The sequence below is a fragment of the Furipterus horrens genome, unplaced genomic scaffold, assembly GCF_987537825.1.
Source record: "Furipterus horrens unplaced genomic scaffold, mFurHor1.1.pri manual_scaffold_8, whole genome shotgun sequence".
Lineage (NCBI taxonomy): Eukaryota > Metazoa > Chordata > Mammalia > Chiroptera > Furipteridae > Furipterus > Furipterus horrens.
Window position 1 is genome coordinate 60379698 of NW_028327178.1, and position 13112 is coordinate 60392809.

The window sequence follows — 13112 nt, forward strand, 5'->3', positions numbered from 1 at the left end:
AAGTAAAATAGTATCCAGCTGTGAAAAGCAAAAAGCCACAGGGTTTCTTGCTAACCAGAGAAAAACAGCAGGAGGAAAAGAGCTCTTAAGCAAATCACATATAAAAATATTTTGGCCCCCACTTACCCTGGGCTCGAGCGGAGGAAAGGCAAAGAGGACTAGAGATGCATGGGAGAGTTTGGTGTGGTGGCTTTGAGGGAAGAACTGGGGAGGGAGCCAACCGGGTCCCACTGCTGACTCATCCCCAGTACTGCAGGCAGACGATACCCCCCACCTCCAAGTGGTGTCAGCCTGAGGATAAGCAAAAGCCTTGCCTAAAGAAATTAAGTTGCCACACCCACGGTCCTTAAGCCAGACGGCTAATCACAGATTGAATAGATTAACAACTAAAGAAGCCAGACAAAGGCAGTAGGTCCCTGGAAGTCTCCAACAGGATGCCTAGGCCCAGACTGGTAAAGGATCTGATGCCACCAGGGGCAGATCCAGGAAGTGCAGATCATTCTAAGAATCACTAACAAATAATAGGAGTCACAAAAATGGGGAGACAAAGAAACAACCCCCCATCGAAAGGAAAGGTAGAATCCCCAGAAAGAGTGCTAAATGAAATAGAGGGGAGCAAACTATCAAATATGGAATTCAAAACATAGATTATGGAGAAACTCAATGAGTTCAGTAGAAACCTCAAAGAACTCCAGGGAAACTACAAGGAACTTACTGAGAATTACACCAGCATGAAAAAGGACATAGAAGCTATCAATAAGAGCCAGGAGGAAATGAAGAATACAATCTCTGAATTGAAGAACACAGTAGAAGGAATTAAAAGCAGGCTAGAGGAAGCAGAAGATCAGATCAGCAAGCTGGAGGACAACGTACACAAAAACACCCATACAATGCAACGAAATGAAAAAAGACAGAACAAGACTGAAGAGGTTCTAAGACAGCTGCAGGACAACATGAAACGTAATAATATCCATATCATAGGAATTCCAGAAGGAGAAGAAGAAGAGCAAGGGATAGAAAACCTCTTTGAAAAACTAATGACAGAAAACTTCCCTCAAATGAGGAGAGAAAGAGTCACGCAAATTAAGGAAGCACAGAGGGTCGCAATGCAGATAAACCCCAACAGGCCCACCTCACGACACATCATAATTAAAATGGCAACATTCAAAGACAAAGAGAGAATCCTAAAAGCAGCAAGAGAGAAACAACTAATAACATTCAAGGGAGCTCCAATAAGGCTATCATCAGATTTCTCAGCAAAAACACTACAAGCCAGAAGGGAATGGCAAAAAATATTCCAAGCAATGAAAAACAAATGCCTACAACCTAGAATACTCTACCCAGCAAAACTCTCATTCAAAATGGGGGGTGAAATAAGGAGCGTCCAAGACAAAAGAAGGCTAAAAGAATACATCTCCACCAAACCAGCAATGCAAGAGATGCTAAAGGGTCTGCTTTAAAAAGATAAAGAAACAGAGAGAGACAGAAGAACACGAGTACAAAGGGGAAAAATGACAATGAATAAGTACTTATCAGTAATAACCTTAAATGTAAATGGATTAAACACTCTAATTAAAAGACATAGGATAGCTGAATGGATTAGAAAGAATGACCCACATATATGCTGTCTACAAGAGACCCACCTTAGAACAAAAGATCTACACAGACTGAAAGTAAAGGGATGGAGAAAAGTATTTCAAGCAAATGGACAAGAAAAAAAAACCGAGGTAGCAATACTTATATCAGACAAAACAGATTTCACAGCAAAGTCCATAAAAAGAGACAAAGAACGGCATTTCATAATACTTAAGGGAAAAATCCATCAAGAAGATATAACACTTATAAATATATATGCACCCAACTTAGGAGCACCCAAGTACATAAGGAAAATTTTGAAAGACTCCAAGAAAGATATAGACAGCAACACACTCATAGTAGGGAACTTTAACACCCCATTATCAACAATGGACAGATCTTCAAAGCAAAGAAACACCAAAGATATTGAGGCAATGAACAACACTCCAGATCAAATGGACTTAGTCGATATATATAGAAGTTTACACCCCAAAGAAGCAAACTATACATAATTCTCAAGTGCACATGGAACATTCTCAAAGATAGACCACATGGTAGGACACAAAACAAGCCTCAACAAATTCAAGAAAATTGAAATTATATCAAGCATCTTCTCAGATCACAATGCCTTAAAATTGGAAATCAACCTCAAGGAAAAAACTCAAAAACATTCAAACTCATGGAGAATGAATAACATGCTATTAAATAATGAATGGGTTAACAATGACATCAAGAAAGAAATCAAAAAGTTTCTGGAAACTAATGATAATGAACACACAACAACCCAAAACCTATGGGATACAGCGAAAGCAGTCCTAAGAGGAAAATTCATAGCAATACAGGCCTACCTAAAAAAGCTAGAAGAATCTCTAATAAAAAATTTAACCCAGCAGCTACAAGAACTAGAGGAAGAACAACAACTAAAATCCAGATCAAGTAGAAGGAAGGAAATCATCAAGATCAGAGCAGAATTAAATGACATAGAGTCTAAACTAACAATTCAAAAGATCAACAAAAGTAGGAACTGGTTCTTTGAAAAGATAAACAAAACTGACAAGCCTTTAACCAGGCTCATCAAGAAAAAAAGAGAGAGGACCCAAATAAATGAAATCAGAAACGAAAGAGGAGCAATCACAACTGATACAACAGAAATACAAAGGATTATAAGAAATTATTTTGAACAACTGTATGGCAAGAAATTTGACAACCTAGAGGAAATGGACAAATTCCTGGAAACCTATAGTCTTCCCAAATTGAATCAAGAAGAAGCAGAAAGTCTGAATAGACCAATAACAGCTAGTGAAATTGAAGCAGTAATCAAAAAACTCCCAGCACACAAAAGCCCTGGAATGGATGGCTTCACAAGTGAATTCTACAAACCATTTAGGAAAGAACTGACTCCTATCCTCATCAGACTATTCCAAAAGATACAAGAAGAGGGAAGACTCCCAAACTCGTTCTATGAAGCCAGCATAACCCTAATTCCAAAACCAGGTCAAGACACAACAAAGAAAGAAAACTACAGGCCAATATCGTTGATGAACATAGATGCTAAAATCCTCAACAAAATATTGGCAAACCGGATTCGGCAACACATTAGAAAGATCATACACCACGATCAAGTAAGATTCATCCCAGGGACGCAAGGATGGTTTAGTATTCACAAATCAATAAACGTAATGCACCACATAAACAAAATGAAAGACAAAAATCACATGATCATATTAATAGAATCAGAAAAAGCATTTGACAAAGTACAACACACATTTATGGTAAAAACTCTCCGCAAAATGGGAATAGAGGAAGCATACCTCAACATAATAAAGGCCATATATGAGAAACCTGAAGCCAACATCATACTCAATTGGCAAAAACTGAGAGCGTTCCCCCTGAGATCAGGAATAAGACAAGAATGTCTGCTCTCTCCACTCCTATTCAACATAGTCTTGGAAGTTCTAGCCACAGCAATCAGACAAGAAAGAGAAATAAAAGGCATTCAAATTGGAAAAGAGGAAGTAAAACTGTCATTATTTGCAGATGAGAAGAGGGTGTACATAGAAAACCCTATAGACTCCACAAAAAAACTACTCAACCTAATAAGTGAATTCAGCAAAATAGCAGGATACAAAGTCAATATTAAGAAATCGAAGGCATTTTTATACACCAACAATAAAAACTCAGATATAGAAACTGAAAGAAAAATTCAATTTACCATAGCAACAAGAAAAATAAAATACCTAGGAATAAACTTAACTAAGGAGGTAAAAGACCTGTACTCAGAAAACTACATAACACTGAAGAAAGAAATTAAAGAATATACAAATAAATGGACGCATATACCATGCTCATGCATGGGAAGAATCAACATCATTAAAATGTCCATACTACCCAAAGCAATTTATAGATTTAATGCAATCCCTATTAAAATACCAGTAACATATTTCACAGACCTAGAACAAATACTTCAAAAATGTATATGGAACCAAAAAAGAGCCCGAATAGCCACAGCAATTTTGAGGCAGAACACAGTAGGAGGAATCACAATACCTGATATCAAACTATAGTACAAGGCCATAGTAATCAAAACAGTCTGGTACTGGCATAAAAACAGACATATAGATTAATGCAACAGAATAGAGAGCCCAGAAATAAACCCAGGTTCATATGGTCAACTAATATTTGACAAAGGGGGAAAGAACATCAAATGGAGTGAAAAGAGCCTCTTCAACAAATGGTGTTGGGAGAACTGGACAGAGACATGCAAAAAAATGAAACTAGACCATCAACTTACACCATACACCAGAATGAACTCAAAATGGATCAAAAACTTAAATGTAAGCTGTGATACCATAAAAGTCCTAGAGGAAAAAATAGGCAGGAAAATTTCAGATATCCCACGTAGCAACATTTTCACTGATATCTCTCCTAAGGCAAGGGAAATAAAGGAAAGAATAAACAAATGGGACTACATCAACCTAAAAGTTTCTGCTCAGCTAAAGAAAACATCACCAAGATGCAATGGAAACCAACCATATGGGAAAATATATTCACCAATGACATCTCAGACAAGGGATTGATATCCAAAATATATAAAGAACTCATACGACTCAACACCAAGAAGACAGACAACCCAATTAAAAAATGGGCAAAGGACCTGAACAAACACTTCTCCAAAGAAGATATACAGAGGGCCCATAGACATATGAAAGAATGCTCAACATCACTAGCCATCAGAGAGATGCAAATAAAAACCCCAATGAGATGCCACCTCACACCGGTCAGAATGGCCATCATCAACAAATCAACAAACAACTTGTGCTGGAGAGGATGCGGAGAAACGGGAACCCTGGTGCATTGCTGGTGGGAATGCAGACTGGTGCAGCCACTCTGGAAAACAGTTTGGAATTTCCTCAAAAAACTAAAAATGGAACTGCCTTTTGAACCAGCAATTCCATTGCTAGGATTATATCCGAAAAGTCCTTAAACACCAATTCAAAAGAACCTATGCACTCCAATGTTCATAGCAGCACTATATACAATAGCCAAGTACTGGAAACAACCTAAATGCCAATCTGTAGATGAGTGGATCACAAAACTGTGGTACATTTACACAATGGAGTTCTATGTAGCAGAAAGAAAGAAGGAACTTCTACCATTTGCAACAAATGGATGGAACTATAGAGAATTATGCTTAGCGAAATAAGCCAGGCAACGAAAGAAAAATACCTTATGCTGTCACCTATTACAGGAGACTAATGAACAACACAAACAAATGAGCAACTTTGAACCAGAGTTATGTAAACAAGAAGTAGACTAACAGTAACAAGGGGGGAGGCGGGAGGGACAGAAGGGGGTAAGAAGGGGAAGGTTCAAGTCAAAGAACATGTATAAATGACCCACGGACATGGGCAACTGAGCGGGGACTGAATGCGAAGGAAGGGAGGGGCAGGGAGCAGGGAAGCAAGAGGGGGGAAAAGTGAGACAACTGTAATGGTGAAACAAAAAAAATTTTTTTTTAGTGGGGTAAAAATGAAAATATGAAGAATGGAAATGCCAGTTCAGTGAATATTAGGACAAAGATTTTCCTTCACGTTGTATATTTTTCTCCCTATGTGATCCCTCCAGAGTTTGGCATTCTAAACAAGTAAGTAATGACATAAGTTTCTTTGCATAGAACTAATAAGACCAGTTGTTAATAGAGGTCTTGTTGACCAAGTCTTTGACTGGAATGTCAAGCCTAAGGGGGACATATTTGGGCTCAGGTTGTTACCAAAAAGCCCCGAGGAACTGGGAATGACTTTCAAAGGTAATAAAAGCCCGTGAGATAAAAGGTCTGGTACCATGGTTGGTTGTGCGGTCCACAGCAATCTTTCCAGGGAAGGAACGAAGGTTGTTTTCCTGAAAGATGGCTAGAAGGGACCATAAGGCACAATGAAAAACCAGAAAGACTTGGAAAGGACAGGTGTGTATAGGCAAGGCTGAATGCCAGGTATGTGGCTCAACTTCTGTGCCATGAAGAGCAGGCCGAGGGGCACCCTAAATGTTCCTTGAGTAAGTTCCAGCAAAGCAGAACTAAAGGTCATAAGTGATCATTTGCTGCTCTTGTTATGTTTATGCAAACGAACAGGATAAATTAAAAATGGACTTAATGTAGTCCCTTTAAAGACAAGGAGTATAATCTTAGGGAGAAAAACCATTATGCAAGGAAAATCACAATGATCAGTAGTAGACAAAAAGTAGGGCAACTAACAGTCTTAAAAGTTTCTTCTCATTTAAAAAATGGTTTCACTTGAAAATTAAACCATGTCTGTGATATCATCAAAGATATTCAAATTGCAGGCAAGTAGAATGTCAAGTGCCTTGCAACTGGATGTCTTCCCAATAAGACAGTCTTACAGATTTAGAGACTTGTTTGTGGGTTATGTTACATAAATTAACATGTGTTTTCTGTTTTCAAAGGGCATAAGCCTATGACCACATTACCTGAGTGATTGTCTGTAAAAAAAAAAAAAGAAAGAAAGAAAGAAAAAGAATGCCAGCCTGTTAAATCAAGCATGCTATTGTCCAGGGACAGGCAACCAACCTGGAGTCTGCACGATCCTCCCCCATGTGGGAAGGCCACCCTCCCCTCCATACCCCCACTCTTATTAGGGATTTCTGGACCCAACGGTATGTAGGACGACGTCCATGTCCAGCTTGAAGCAGTTAGAGTAGCTCGAGACCTTCGCCCATTGTTCTTTATAAGATTATAAAGGGTCTTAAGTCTGAGAGGGAGGGATCGTTATTTTTTATTGTTAAAATAATTAATTAATTATTTGAAAAAGAAGAAGAAGAAGAATATATGAAAGGGTGAGGCAGGAGAGCTTGTACGTACGACCAATGGGCATGAACTTGTGGGGGGGATTTTGGGGGGAGAAGGGTGCTGTGTGGAGGGGAGCAAAGGGGAAACAATTGGAACTATTGTAGCAATATAATAAATAAAATATACTTAAAAAATAATAATGTTAATTCTTCTTATCCATGAACATGTTATATGCTTCTACTTTTTTGCATATTTTTCAATTTCTTTCTTCATTGTCTTATAATTTTTCAAGTACAAGTCTTGTACATCCTTGACTAAAGCTATTCCTAGTTATATTTAAAGCATTTGTAAATGGAACTGTTTACTTAGTTTCCCTTTCTGATAGTTCATTATTGGTGTATAAAAATGGAACTGATTTCTGGATATTTATTTTATGTCCTGCTACTTTACTGAATTAATTTGTCAGTTCTAGTAATTTCTAGGTGGAATTTTTAGGGTTCTCATTTATACAATGTCATGTCATCTGCATGTAATGATAGTTTACTTCTTCCTTTCCAATTTGAGTGCCTTTTATATCTTCTTCTTGTCTGATTGCTGTGGTTCAGAATTCCAGTACTATGTTGAATAAGAGTGGTGAAAGCAGATATCCCTGTCTTGTTCACAATATTAATGGAAACACTTTTAGTTTTTGCCCAATAATATAATATTGGCTGAGTTTGTCATATTGGCCATTATTGTGTTCAGTTATGTTTCCTCTCTTCTCACTTTTTAAAGAGTTTTTATCATAAATGGTTGCTGGAAGTTATATAATAATTTTTCTGAATCTATTGGTATGATCGTGACATTTTTTGTTTTAATTATATTTTATTGATTATGCTATTACAATTGTCCCAATTTTCCCCTTTGCATCACTCAACCCAGCACCTCCCCACTCCCTCAGGCACTCCCTAAACCATAGTTTGCATATATTCTTTGTCTACTCCATTTCTCCATTTCCTATATGTATTTTACATCCCTGTGGCTATTCAGTAACTACGTATTTGTACCCCTTAATATGCTCACCTCTTCACCCATTCCCCCAGACCCAAATAGCAACCATCAAAATGCTCTCTATATCTATGATTCTGTCTCTGTTCTTCTTGTTTCTTTAGTTTGTTTTTTAGATTCAATTGTTTATTGATTTTTATTTATTGGCATTTTATTATTCATAGTTTTGATCTTTTTCTTCAAAAATCTCTTTAACATTTCATATAATAATGGTTTAGTGGTAATGAACTCCTTTAATATTTCTTGTCTGGGAAGCTCTTTATCTGCCCTTTGATCCTAAATGAAAGTTTTTCTGGGTAGAGCAATGTTGGCTGTAGGTCCCTGCTTTTCAGGACTTTGAATATTTCTTTCCAATCCCTTTTAATCTGCAAAGTTTCTCTTGAGAAATCAGCTGGAAGTCTTATGAAAACTCCCCTGAAGATAAATTGCTGCTTTTCTCTTGTCGATTCTAAGATTCTCACTTTATTTTTAACTTTGGCATTTTAATCATAATGTGTCTTGGAGTGGGCCTCTGTGTACGCATTTTGTTTGGGACTCTCTGTGCTTCCTGGATTTGCATATCTATTTTTGTCACCAAACAGGGAAGTTGTCTTTCATTATTTTGTCAGATAGATTTCCAATTTCTCACTCTCTCCTTCTTCTGGTTGCCTATCATGAGAATGTTAGAATGCTTGAAGTTGTCCCAGAGGCTGCTTACACTATCCTCATTTTTTAAAATTCTTTTTTCTTCTTGTTGTTCTAAGTTGTTTTCTGCTTCCTTGTGTTCCAAATCATTGATTTGTTTCTCAGCTTCATCCACTCTATTGTTGTTTCGCTGTAAATTGTTCTTTATTTCAATTAATGCATCCTTCATTTTTGACTGGATCTTTTTTATGCTATTGAGGAGTTCGCTGAGTTCTTTGAGCATGCTCATAGCCAGTGTTTTGAACTCTGCATCTGATAGATTGCTTATCTCCATTTCACTTAGTTCTTTTTCTAGAGTTTTGATATGTTCTCTCATTTAGGCCATGTTTCTTTGCCTCCTCACTTTTGCAGTCTCTCTATATTTGTTTCTATGTATTAGGTAGAGCTGCTATGATTCTCTGTTTTGGTAGCATGGCATGATGTAGACGGTGTCTTGTAGTAGGGTCCAGTGGCACAGCCACCCCTATCACCCAAGCTGGATACTCAAGATGCACCCTTTGTGTAGGCTGAATACTCCCTCCTTTTTAAGTTGAGTCTTGACTGCTGTTAGCAGGTCAATAGGAGGTATTTACCCTGGCCAGTCAGCTTCAAGGACTGGCTGTGACCACTGATCACCAACTTTCACCCTCCTTTGAGGATCAGTAATTTGGAGGCAAGTGCTCTGTAGCTCTCCACTGGGTTTTCAGGCTCTGGGGTTTACCATGTGGCACAAGTGAAGGTCAGCCCTGACCTGTGTTTTCCCTAGGGCCACCCTGCCGGAGCTATAAAGTGATTTAAGACTGCTGCTACTTGTGTTGGGTTAGGAGATTCCCAGGTGAAGCCAAGTTGTGAATCTAGGTTAGTTGCTGCTAGTGCTATGCCTGGGGCCACTTAGAAGTAGTTACGGGGCCTAAGGGCTCATTGAGGCTGGCTGTTTCTAGTTTGAGAGGATTTAGGAAGTTATGAAGCATGAGCCAAGACCCGCCATTCATATGGAAAAGCATCTTGGGTGTCCCAATAAGTTGGGTGGGACTGAGTCCCTGGGGTGTGGCAAACAGTATTAGCCAGGTTAATAATGTCTCAGATATGACACCCTCCTTCTGGTTCAGTGGCTCTGTGCAGGGGAGGGGGTTCAGGAAAAAGACAATGGCTTCTGCCTGCCTTTCTCTCTGGGAGAAACCTATCTCCAAGCTTACACCTTGATGCCTTACACTTCTGTTTCTCCCTGTATGACACTGTTGCTTTGCAAGCTGCTACCGTGGTGTTGGAGCTCAGAGGGAGTGAGTCTGAGTAAGTACATGTGTGGGTTCTTTAAGAGGAATGGTTTGGGATTCCACTGGTGTTTGCAGCCAAAAGTTGTGGAGACTTACTTTCCTGGCACTGGAACTCTGGGCTGGGGTCCTTGTGTTGGGCTGGAACTCCTTGCTCCTGAAATATCCCTCTCATATTTTTATCCACCACACATGGTGTGGGACCAGCTGACTCCATGACTGTGACCTTCCTAACAGTCTTGATGAATATGGTTTCTTTAATTCCATAGTTGTCAGCCTTCCATTCAACTCAATTTCTTGTGGTTCTGAGTGATGGTTGGTCTATATTTCAGTTGTAATTTTGATATAGTACAAGGAGGTGTGTCATGTTTACCTATGCCACCATCTTCACTGAAGTCCAATTATGTAATATTTTATCCTTCATTTTTTTATGTGATGTATCATGTTTATTAATTTGTGGATATTGTACTAACTTTGCATCCCTGGAATAAATCTCACTTGATCATGTCTTATTACATTTTTAATGTGTTGCTGTATTTGCTTTGCTAATATTCTGTTGAGGATTTTAGCATGTATGTTCATCAAGGATATTAGCCTATAAGTTTTTTTTTCTTTGTAGTGTTTTTATCAGTTTTTGGAAATAGGATAATGATGACCTCACAAAGTGAGCTTGGGAGTCATTCCTCCTTTTGAAATATTTGGAATTGTTTGAGAATGACAGGTGTTAGTTGTTTGGGTGTTTCATAAAATTCACGTGTGAGGCAATGAAATCCAGGACTTTTGTTTGCTAGGAGCTTTTTATTTTATTTTATTTTATTTTTTGGTTTTTTAATTACAGTTGTCCCATTTTTCCCCAATTGCTCCCCCCACCAAGCCCATCCCTTCTCCGACAATCATATCCATCCCCGTTGTCCATGTCCATGAGTCATTTATACACGTTCCTTGATTAGACCCTTCCCTTACTTATCCCCCTTCTCTACCTCCCCCCTACCCCCTATTGACTACTATTCTACTCTTTGTCCTATTTAGTTCCTTTGGTTGTGTTGCTCTTTAGTTTCCTGTATTAGGTGATATCATATGGTATTTCCCTTTCTTTGCCTGGCTTATTTCACTAAGCATAATTCTCTCTAGTTCCATCCATGTTGTCGCAAATGGCAGGAGTTCCTTCTTTCTTTCTGCTACATAGTATTCCATTGTGTAAATGTACCAGAGTTTTTTGATCCACTCATCTACAGATGGGCACTTAGGCTGTTTCCAGCATTTAGCTATTGTAAACAGGGTTGCTATGAACATAGGGCTGCATAAGTTCTTTTGAATTAGGGTTTTAGGATTTTTCGGGTATAATCCTAGCAGTGGAATTGCTGGTTCAAAAGGCAGTTCCATTTTTAGTTTTTTGAGGTAATTCCATACTGTTTTTCATAGTGGCTGCACTAGTCTGCATTCCCACCAACAGTGCAGGAGGGTTCCCGTTTCCCCACATCCTCGCCATCATTTGTTGTTTGTTGATGATGGCCATTCTGACAGGTGTAAAGTGGTATCTCATTGGGGTTTTTATTTGCACCTCTCTGATGGCCAATGATATTGAGCATTTTTTCATGTGCCTATGGACCTTCTGTATGTCCTCTTCAGAGAAGTGTTTTTTCAGGCCCTTTGCCCATTTTTTAATTGGGTTGTTTGTTTTCTTGATGTTGAGTCATATAAGCTTTTTATATATTTTGGAGATCAGTCTTCTGTCTGTGATATCATTGGCAAATATGTTTTCCCATATGGTTGGTTTCCTTTTCATCTTGCTGATGTTTTCCTTTGCTGACTCCTGACTCCCCTCTGGGGAAGTCTGTGGTCGCCAAAAAGCCTTTGTGTCCTTTCAGCCACAGCTCAGGCAGCCACCCCAGTCAGGAATCCTGTTTCGTCCCTTATTCTTCCACTATCCTCACTAAACAGGTTGTTCCCAGATGGTTTTTCTCTAATCCAGCAATGTCAAGGCTCGACTTCTGCCAGTGTCTAGCTGCTCACTGAGATGTTCTGTCTGCAATTAGTCCAAACTACAGACGGGTTTCGGGAGCCTGAGAGTGCAGCCTCCCCTCACTCCTCCGCCATCTTCCTCTTCTGCTAGGAGCTTTTTAATTGCTGCTTCAATTTCATGAGTTGTAATCTGTCTATTCATATTCTCTGATTCTTGCTGATTTAGTTTTGGGAGATTGTATGTTTCTTGGAATATTTTTATTTCTTCCAGATTGTCTAATTTGTTAGTATATAGTTGTTCATAATATTTTCTACAATACTTTGTACTTTTTTGGTGTCAGTGGTTACTTCTTTTTTATTTCTGATTTTATTTATTTGAGTCCTTTTTTTTTTGTTGATGAGTCATTAATAGTTTGCTATTCTTGTTTATAATTTTAGAGAACCAGCTCTTGACCTTTTGTAGTATTGTTTTGACTATATTTTGTTTATTTCTACTCTACTCTTTATTGTTTCCTTTCTTCTGCTCACTTTGGTCTGTCTTTGTTGTTATTTTTCAAGTTCCTCTAAGTGTAAAGTTAGATTCTTTATTTGAAATTTCTCCTGTTACTTGAGGTAGGCCTTTAATACTATGAATTTCCCTCTAAGATATGCTTTCACTGCATGCCACATATTTTGGATTGCTGTGTTTTCATTTTCATTTCTTTAAAAATATTTTTTTATTTCTTCCTTGATCCCATTGTTAACACAATTATTATTATTAACATGTTATTTAACCACCATATCTTTATGTGTTTTTTCAGTTATATTCTTGTGATTGATTTCTAGTTTTATTCCATTATAGTCAAAGAAATGGCTTGATATGATTTCAATCTTCTTAAAATTATGGAGACTTGTTTTGTGTCCTAACATGTGCTCAAACTAGAAAATGTTTTGTATATACTTGAAGAGAGTGTATATTCTTCAGTTTTTGGATGAAATACTCTGAAGATATCAATTAGATTCATGTGATCAAGTGTGTCATTTAAGTTCACTTCTGGCCAAGATGGAAGCATAGACAGACATGCTGCATCTCCCTCCACAACTAAGAAGGAATACAACTACCTCAAAACTAGAGACAATCAGAAGTTCCAGAAAATCAAGCTGCATGGAAATCCAACCAACAAAGATATAAAGAGGAAATACTCACCCAGACAGGCAGGAGGGGCAGAGCCGAGGTGGAGAGGATGCGGTGTCATTGCAGCAGCAGGTGTAGCAGCGGTAGCAGCGGTAGCAGCAGGGTGGCAGAAAACGCA